The sequence below is a fragment of the Salmo trutta genome, chromosome 1 (genome assembly GCF_901001165.1).
Source record: "Salmo trutta chromosome 1, fSalTru1.1, whole genome shotgun sequence".
Taxonomy (NCBI): domain Eukaryota; kingdom Metazoa; phylum Chordata; class Actinopteri; order Salmoniformes; family Salmonidae; genus Salmo; species Salmo trutta.
Window position 1 is genome coordinate 75,455,402 of NC_042957.1, and position 10,490 is coordinate 75,465,891.

General features: G+C 38.6%; 1 pseudogene; it reads right to left on the bottom strand.

Moving 5' to 3' along the window:
• Positions 1-339: 339 nt before the first annotated feature.
• On the bottom strand, positions 340-6,186 carry LOC115207981 (zinc finger protein 239-like; annotated as a pseudogene).
• Positions 6,187-10,490: the final 4,304 nt, after the last annotated feature.

The following is a 10,490-nucleotide window of genomic DNA, read 5'->3' on the forward strand; positions in this document are numbered from 1 at the left end:
GTTGGAGCTAGGAACACAAGCATTTCTACACCCGCAATAACATCTGCTAAATATGTGTATGTGACAAATACAATTTGAAGATTAGAGTGTGTGTTTGTGTATGAGTACAAGTGCATAGGATTGTGTGTGTGGGTTTGCAATTGGTGGAGCGTGGTATATGCATTAAGATTAGTGAAGTAACACATAAAACATTGGTTTAGGTGTTATTACATAATCGGTTGAAGTTATTATGTTATTCATTAAAGTTGTTACTCACCTGACTGATAACGTAACTTATTACATTAAATGGTAAAAGTTATGATAACAATTCAATATTTTATCATATTAACCAACAAGATATTACATTTACTGGTTTTATTACATTATAAATGTAAAAGTTATTACATTAACCGTTGTTACAAGACACAACATACATAGTTCTTACCTTGACCTCATGAATATTATTATTCAATGCGTCATTGATTAGTTTTAGGATCCTTTTAATGAATGTAGATATTTTTTTTTAAATGAAAGTGATAAATTCTTGTTAAGAAGATAATTTATTTAATATATTGATCAATTGAATAAATGAATATACACCTATTGTTGAAACATTATTCTACATAATGACATGTAATAATAATAGTATCATGAGTATATGAAAGAATATACAATTATCAACACCCCCCCACACACAGGTTCATTATGACATTTTCCATGATAACATTTATTCATTTAGATCCCAATGTGTGATATTACATAGACACAGGGGAGACCTGATCCTAGATCAGAGCTGCATATTATGCTCCACAGAGGTTACCATGGTGATCAGACTAAGGCAACTGTTTAACAATGGGAGATGGATATGACTGTTCACTAGATGTTTTCTATTGATCTTTTATTTATGGATCTGGAACCGGTGCTGGAGAGGAGGGAGATGAAATACGGCATGTTTTTGTTTTCTGGTGGGGTTTTTTCTTCCATTGGACCTAAATAAACAAAGCTTTTCCCACCTAGACAGACATAAGGTTCCTTCTCCAGTGTGTGTTCACTGACGTGAATAAAGGGTCCCTGACTGACTGAAGCGCTTCCCACACTGATCACAGATATAAGGCTTCTTTCTCTCCAGTGTGTGTTAGCTTGTGTTTAGTCAGGGAGAAAGTTTGAGAAAAGCTCTTTCCACACTGATCACAGCTATAAGGTTTTTCTCCAGTGTGTGTTCGCTGGTGTCTAGTCAGGGTGGAAGCTCGAGCAAAGCTTTTTCCACATAGACAGACATAAGGTCTCTCTCCAGTGTGTGTTAGCTTGTGTGTAGTCAGCTCCCCTGACTGATTGAATCTCTTACCACACTGATCACAGCTATAAGGCCTCTGTCCAGTGTGTGTTCGCTGGTGTGTAGTCAGCTCCCCTGACTGATTGAATCTCTTCCCACACTGATCACAGCTATAAGGCCTCTCTCCAGTGTGTGTTCGCTGGTGTGTAGTCAGGTGTCCTGACTGATTGAAGCTCTTCCTACACTGTTCACAGCTATAAGGTTTCTCTCCAGTGTGTAAACGCTTGTGTATGGTCAGGCCTCCTGAATTAGCAAAGCTTTTCCCACAATCAAGGCAGGGGTAAGGCCTCTCCCCTGTATGAATTTTCAGATGATATTTTAAGGCATTAGATGCCGTAAAACCCCTCCCACACTGAGAGCAGCAGAACAGTTTCTCTCCAGTGTGAATCTTCTGGTGAATTAAGGACCTCAGTCTAGTAAAACTCTTCCCAAAGTCAGAGTAACAGTGGTGAGGTTCCTTCACTGTACTTCTCTGCTGGTTTTTCTTGAGGTGATCTGATCTGGAGAGACTCTTCTCTGCCTCTTCAGCAACATGATGTTGTTCAGGCTCCCCAGATGATAAGTCCCTTCCACTGAAAGAGCGATGGTTATGGGAGTCCCCTTTGAAACAAAAGACATTGAGTTGCTAGGTTTTGGAAATATGGGTCCATAAATAAATATTATACAAATAATATAGCAACATACACTCAGCGGACAGTTTATTCGGTCCACCCCCTTTCACAAAAATTGATCGCTCCTACATACAGTGGGTCACGTGGCTGTGAGTCCATTGACCCATCCAGCCTGGTGTCAACGGTACAGGCTAGTCGAGGTGGTGATCTGGTGTGGAGAATGTTTTCCAGGCACACGTTATGTCCCTTGATACCAATTGAGCATCGATTGAATGCTACAACGTATCTGAACATTGTTGCTGACCAAACCCAATAAGAGTATCTTTGGGATGAGATGAAACGGGTTGTTAGCTGCATGAATGTGCAGCCGTCCAATCTGCAGCAACTGCGTAATGCCATCACGTTAGAATGGACCAACATCCCTGGGGAACGTTTGACACCTTGTAGAATCAATGCACCAAAGAATTCAGGTTGTTCTGGAGGCAAAGGAGGGTCCGACCCAGTACTAGATGGGTGTACCTAATAATCTGGTAACTGAGTGTATATTTTTATCAAATCAACAGAAGTTGCAGAAGCAGATTGTAGTCTAATCCACCCCCCCATTGTTCTTACTTGATGAAATCAAATCTCCATCTCCCTCCTCGTGTTCTTCTCTCACAGTTCCACTCTGCCCTGGTGTTTTCCTGCAGTCGACCAGCCGCACAGACACCCTCTTCAGACCCAACAGTAAAGCGCTACCGGGAGAGTTGTGACCAGGGGACTCCGGCAGAGTGGAGGGGGATGGACTAGCTCTGTCCTGGTGACCACAGGAAGTATTGTACATAGAATATCATTAGACCAAACATTTTATTACTTTAGTCTAAATCTCTGATTGACAGGAGGTATTATAAGGATGGACCATTCTCCTGAAGTGTGCAATCGTTCACTACTTTAAACATATGTAGTTTCTCAATCACGTCGGCCAATTTTTCAAATGGAAGTGGTATATATTTTTGTAATATCCAGTCTTATGTTCAGAACCTTTGATTCAACATTCAGTGGAGTTGAACACATCTTTCACCCTGAGTTAATCTTGGTTAACACAGAATTTAAGTGTCATGTAATTGGTTAGTCACTGGATTAAGTTCTGGGTTCATACATATTGGGAGAGATTAGGAGATGCTAAAACGAGGAGCAGAACCGGAATGAGAAGCTCCCCCGTCTCTCAAGATACGGGCCGAATGTCCTCTCCCCTTCCGAAATTTGAAAGACGGTAACACCTGCTAAATCATGATTTCTTCAAATAACCAGTGACGCAAAACCTAAAACACCAGAACTATTGCTGCTAGTTATCCCAGTTGGAGCATGTTGAGAAAAATGTCAGTCTTATAGTTTCAGTATCCTTATACAGTACATACGTAGAAGAAACCATTAGATATAGGGGTATTGTGGAATGTAGCAGAAACCTACAGTAAAAAGCCATTGGTGTAGCCTGGTGCAATTTCTGCCCCATGCAACATTGCTCAAGATCCACTTGTCTATGTGACTTGTTACTGTAACAGCAGCCACATCTAAAAATCAACAGCTTACAGTGTATCAACAACATTCAGATAATGAATGGAATAAACAAATTTATTTCAGTACTTTTTAAAAAACTACACACTATATAATTCTGGTTTCGTAGTTCAGTTTTTAGCAGTTTAAAAACAAATGACAGAAAAATATTTTCAAAACGAATCAATTGAAAATGTGCTAAGTTTGAAACAGATTTTTGTGCTTAAAAAGTTGTGAAAATGTACCACATACTTGTGAAAATTGTACCAAAGAGAAACATAATTAGATTGATGGAGTCATGGGCTAGTGGGTGTATCCACCATATGTTTTATACGTCATTTTATTTCCAATCAGTGAAGGGAAGTGAATAAGTGAACACTTTGGAAGAACAGAAAGACAATTAGGGATTTGTTAACATAGTATCTAGGCAGAAGTGGAGCTAGCGTGAGGGCCATGGGTTTGATGTTAGCCTACCATTATTCAACCCTATAAAACATTATTTAAAAATATAAAACATGGTCAATTTAAATGATTAAATTAAATCCTGAAATTGGTCTAGGCGGTTGTTGCTTATTTTATAAAGCAATGTACCCTACAGCTGTCTGTCAGTATACCTCCTTGAGGGGTCCCCTGGGACTGGTAGCTGCACTGCTGGTGGTGGAAGGACCAGGGTCTTCAAAATTATTAATTTATTTAGTAAGTTATTTATCAAGTTAATAGTTTAAATTAAGTTAACACACTGCTGGGACTTGAGGTAGGCCTATACAAGAAGAATCCAACAATGATGCATGTTGTCTACATTTTAAAAAGTCTAATACATCTGAAGGCAGGAATTAAGAAACATTAGGAAACGGAAAACATTCCAAAGAACAGGATAGCATATTCTGAGTTTGAACATACTCAGCGATATGATGTAGGCTATATGCACAAAGTAAACAGCTACATTTCAGCAATCACCAAAAACGTTGAAGTGCGAGACTAAACTAGCTAGCTTGCTTTCAGCTGACTGGTGTTAGCTAGCTACAGAGGCTAGCTGCTGGACTTTGGACAAGCAAGCTAATGTTAGCTATGAGCAGCTGTATTGTTGCCAAGATGCTGACCCGTTCAGATAGAACTCTGAGATTTGCCTGAAAAGAAATGAGCATTATCAGAAAAGCTACAAAAGGGTCGCACATCGTTGGTTCTTAATGGACAGAAATGTGCACGTGAGAGCGATACATTATACATTTAATAAAAACTGTTGCAGATACAAAGTTAAACATTTAAGTCCAATGGTCACGTTATGGAAGCTATGGTGCTGTTTTAATCCGATGAAAGAATTTCAGCTAAATAGACACAGGAAATAATGAAAACTCACGACTATAAAATAATTGAATATAACACAAAATATGAAATAATAATTGTCCAAATGAAATGTTTTACCAGTGCATAGCGAGATGCGCATCTCAGTTACTTCTCAGGAAGAGTAATCATTTCAAAATTGGTTATTAACTAGCTGGCCTGGCGCATCCTTGACTATGAATGGAAATTAGGCTAGCGAGCAAGCATTTTAGCCAGGTAGCCTAGGACAACAAAAACTAAAAGCGTGACAGTCATAGACCGTTCAGGGAACATGAAAGAGGAGGATGGCATTAGCGTTTCTCTACAAATTGGGTGCGTGAACATGGTTTTTTTTCTACTTGCACTCACACACAGATATCAGTACCATGGATAGACATATTTAGCTTAGGTTTATCGGACTAAATCGTTTTTGGTATCTTTTAGTTGTGAATTTAGTAGACTAAGCATTGGTGATTAGATGTTGTTGAAGTTGAAATGGTGTTTAAATAGTCCCTGTTTTCTTTGCGACTTGAGGTAACTCTAAATCAATTGTTGTTTAGAAGTCCGATTTTTTTTTTTTTTTTTTTTTTTTTTAACTAGGCAAGTAAATTACATGCAAAATGTTTTGTGCTCTCCGTCTTTGTCTTGTATCGGCTGTGTCAAGTTATATGAACTAACAGCATCAAACAACACAATCACAACACATAGGTTGTAATGTATTTTTTTCTGGATTGGCTTCCATGTAAAAACAACATTCTGGCTTATTTCTCCATGGTTCTGACTTTACCTGCTCGTTGCCTTGTATCAAACTGTGTGCTTTAGGCTAGTAGGCTACTTTGCTGAAGGACATAATATCCCTGGTTTTTATTACCATCAATGTTTATTTTGTCCAGCTGTTCAAATGGAATGAATGGATATGGAATATCAAAGATGATAACTAGGCCAATACATTTTATACTATTAATAAAAGTAAACCAAACGTACCCGATCCATCGTCGAAGATATTATTTCATCAGCGTTTCTTTAAATAAAAAAACATGAAAGTTAATGTGTACCGCACTCTAGTTATTCTTTGTCACAGAATTAATAGAAAGAACAGCTAGACCAGAGCAATCAAACGTAATTGTAAATATCACAACTCGACATAAATTGTGACAAATAAATGTCTGATGTAGGCTAATCTTACTTCAGAAAGATCCTGGATAAGATTGTACATGATCTATTAGAGTCAATAAAACGTTCAACACCCGTTTCACCAAGAATCATGTTATCGTCTTACTCTACCAGAGTCTGTTGGAACAACGTCCTCTTCAAGAGTCCAGATAGTTGTAATTCTCTAAGGACCAGTAAGGGAAGCCTATAAAATACCAGACTGATTACAGCAGAGCTATACGTGCAGCAAACCAGTAAAACCCGATGTATGTTCAATCCGACCTCTGCAGTGGCCATGCAGCATTTACAGCATTTCAACCTCCGCAGTTGTCAGTGCATTCATACTTCTTCCGCTTCACGAAAGCTGTGGTGAAGGAAGTGGTCTTCTTCTTCTTTGGTATTATGGTGGTCCGCATACAATTGTTATAGATGCATGCCGCTGCCTACTGTATTGGCTGTGTATCAGCCTACTGCTCTCTGTAGTCTGAATTCATTACGCTTTGGGGAAAATCAACTAATGCTGCACGGCGGTGGAAAAAATACCTAATCGTCATACTTGAGTAAAAGTAAAGATATCTTAATAGAAAATGACTAAAGTAAAAGTTGAAGTCAACCAGTAAAATACAATTTAAGTAAAAGTCTTTAGTTTTAAATATACTTAAGTATCAAAAGTAAGTGTAATTGCTCACATTACATTAAGTATCAAAAGTAAAACTATGAATCATTTCAAATGCCTTCTATTAAGTAAACCAGACAGCTCAATTATTTATTTTACAGATAGCCAGTGGCACACAACACAATTTACAAACAAATAATTTGTATTTCATGAGTCTGCTTGATCAGAGGCAGTAGGGATGACCTCTTGATTAGTGCTTGAGTTGAACCATTTTCCTGTCCTGCTTAGCATTCCAAATGTAATGAGTTATTTTGGGTGTCAGGGAAAATGTATGGAGTAAAAAGTACATTATTTTCTTTAGGAATGTAGTGAAGTAAAAGTTGTCAAAAATTAAAATAGTTAAGTACAGATAACCCCAAAAAACAACTTAAGTAGTACTTTAAAGTATTGATACTTAAGTATTTTACACCACTGACCCTACACCCATTAAATCCTCATCATTATTCCACTACTTTGGCCCTCTGATCCTACACCAGGCCAGCAGCTTGGAGGACGGGACCTTATCGTTCAAAACACCTTGTAACTCTTCTGCAGTAAAATCTCATACTCCCAAGTACTTCTCTGCAGCTGCCACCACAACATCTATGCGCTGTGATTTACGTTCTATTGCTGCGGTACAATTGACAACTATGGCCATGAACGCGAAAAATAAAACATAAAAAAAAAAATACAAAAAACTTTGTGAAGCATGTTATTCTTATCACTCTCTATTGACCTCGGCCTAATCACAGAGATCTTCTCAGAATCCTTCACCCTGGACCCATCTTCCTCTAGTACTCTCTTCACTGCCTCAGCATACAACACCTTCTGCACTACTGTGATCCTGGTAACCTCAACCTGTCTTTCTCTCACCGGACACATCTGATCTCCAGCATCATGGTACCCCTACAGTTTACACACACAACTTGTTCCATCAATACTACACATTCCTTTCTTTCAGGTCCTCCTGCACACGTCTCACATCTAGGAATCTCCCTGATACACACTGCTGAAAGGAAGTAGTCAAGGAAGGGAGTTTGTGTTTATACAGGAAGTACCGCCCCCACTTACCGTCAACCAATCATGTCAGTGTGGTGCTACAGTGGCCAGAAAAAGTATGTGAACCTTTTGGAATTACCTGTATTTCTGCATAAATTGGTCATACAATTTGATCTGATCTTCATCTAAGTCACAACAATATACAGTCTGCTTAAACTAATAACACAAACAGTTATACGTTTTCATGTCTTTATTGAACACACCATGTAAACGTTCACAGTACAGGGTGGGAAATGTATGTGAACCCTTGGATTTAATAACTGGTTGACCCTCCTTTGGCAGTAATAACCTCAACCAAACGTTTTCTGTAGTTGTAGATCAGACCAGCACAACGGTCAGGAGCAATTTTGGACCATTCCTCTTTACAAAACTGTTTCAGCTCAGCAATATTCTTTGGATGGCTGGTGTGAACCGCTCTCGAGGTCATGCCACAGCATCTCAATCGGGTTCAGGTCAGGACTCTGACTGGGCCACTCCAGAAAGCATATTTTCTTCTGTTGAAGCCATTCTGTTGTTCATTTACTTCTGTTTTGGGTCATTGTCCTGTTGCGTCACCCAACTTCTGTTGAGCTTCAATTGGCTGACAGAGCATTACATTCTCCTGCAAAATGTCTTGATAAAATGAATTCCCAAGTTTTCCGTTGATGATAGCAAGCTGTCCAGGCCCTGAGGCAACAAAGCAGCCCCAAACCATGCTGCTCCCTCCAAATCAAATGAGTTTGTCACATGCGCCGAATACAACAGGTGTAGACCTTACAGTGAAATGCTTACTAACCAACAGTGCAATTAAAAAATCAATAAAAAGGGATTAGATGAACAATAGGTAAAGACATAAAAACAGTAAAAAGACAGTGAAAAATAACAGTAGCAAGGCTATATACAGTAGTGAGGCTATATACAGACACCGGTTAGTCAGGCTGATTGAGGTAGTATGTACATGTAGATATGGTTAAAGTGACTATGCATATATGATAAACAGAGAGTAGCAGTTACAGTTAAGATGAGGTTTTGATGTTGGTGTGCTGTGCCTTTTTTTTCTCTACAGAGTGTTGTGTGTTCCTTCCAACAACTTAACTGTAGTTTCATCTGTCCACAGAATATTTTGTCAGTAGCGCTGTGGAACATCAAGGGGCACTTTTGCGAACTTCAGATGTGCAGCAATGTTTTTTTTGGACAGCAGAGGCTTCTTCTGTGGTGTCCTCCCACGGATGCCTTTCTTGTTTAGTTTTTTACGTATCGTAGACTCGTCAGAGATGTTAGCATGATCAGAGATTTCTGTAAGTCTTTAGCTGACACTCTAGGATTCTTCTTAACCTCATTGAGTATTCTGCGCTGTGCTCTCGCAGTCATCTTTGCAGGACGGCCACTCCTAGGGAGAGTGGAAACAGTGCTCTACTTTCTCCATTTATAGACAATTTGTCTTACAGTGGACTGATGAATATCAAGGCTTTTAAAGATACTTCTGTAACACTTTCCAGCTTTATGCCAGTCAACAATTCTTAATCTTAGGTCTTCTGAGATCTCTTTTGTTCGAGGCATGGATCACATTAGGCAATGCTTCTTGTGAATAGCAAACTCAAATTGTGTTTGTTTTTTATAGGGCAGGGCAGCTCTAACCAACATCTCCAATCTGGTCTCATTGATTGGTCTCCAATTAGCTTTTGGAGAAGTGATTAGCCTAGTGGTTCACACACCTTTTCCAACTTACATTGTGAATGTTTAAATGTGTTCAATAAAGACATGAAAACATATAATTGTTTGTGTGTTATTAGTTTAGGCAGACTGTTTGTCTATTCTTGTGACTTAGATGAAGAACCGATCAAATTGTATTACCAAGTTATGCAGAAATCCAGGTAATTCCAAAGGGTTCACATACTTTTTCTGGCCACTGTATACGGCGCTATAGAGCATGCCAGCCTGTAGTCCTAAATCCCAGAAATGAGTTACCTTGTTATAGGTTTTGTTCTATGAGATAGTTAATGAGTTATGAAACCTTAAAAAAAAGCTATTACATAAATCCTTAAAAATTCACAAAAAGTTACATTAGCTGATAAAGACTCTCAGAACAAAACGTATAACATCTCCTAAACCTGTTTCCCACAGACCTTATTTTTGGCATTTATCCAAAAACGCAATTCATTTTCCCCATGGCTTTGTCCAAAGAACCATGGCAAAATTAGTGCCTATAAAAAGATGGCATTACTACTTCTCTCTATAGAGCCCGACCATGGGCGTGTCATAATACCCGTAAAACCTATTGGTCAAGCAGGGAAATGGTTCCAATAGTTTTTCCACCATTACATTTTTCCCATAGGGGATTTTAGAAACACTTAAAATAAGGTCTGTGTTTCGTGTAGGCTTACCCTGGCGAGACATGTAAAATCACTCTCAGACAAGGTGACTTTTAATCAATATAATATAACATTTATCGATTTAGATCAATGTGTGATATTGCATGGACACAGGGGAAACCTGCTCCTAGATCAGAGCTGCATATTATAGATGCGGTAAAGGAGTCAATGGAACGAAGACCGTTCAACAAATCTGATCTAACAAAGTGGATATTTGTCAAATCGTCATGATTTACAGTGCATCCGGAAAGTAATCAGACTACGGCTATCCCGACAAAAAAAAAAATCTGTAGACCGAAATGTATCTGTTCTTTTAACCAATCCATTTGATCTAAATGTTTCAATGTGTATTTTTCAATTTATAGCGTTAATGTGTTTTAATAAAATCAACTATATGCACTGAGCTTGTCTGATGCTTTAAGCTTCGGTTTGATGAAATAAGGCAAATGCCTCAAGGGCACCAGAGATCTAGATAACCAGAAGAAGGAAAAACGTAA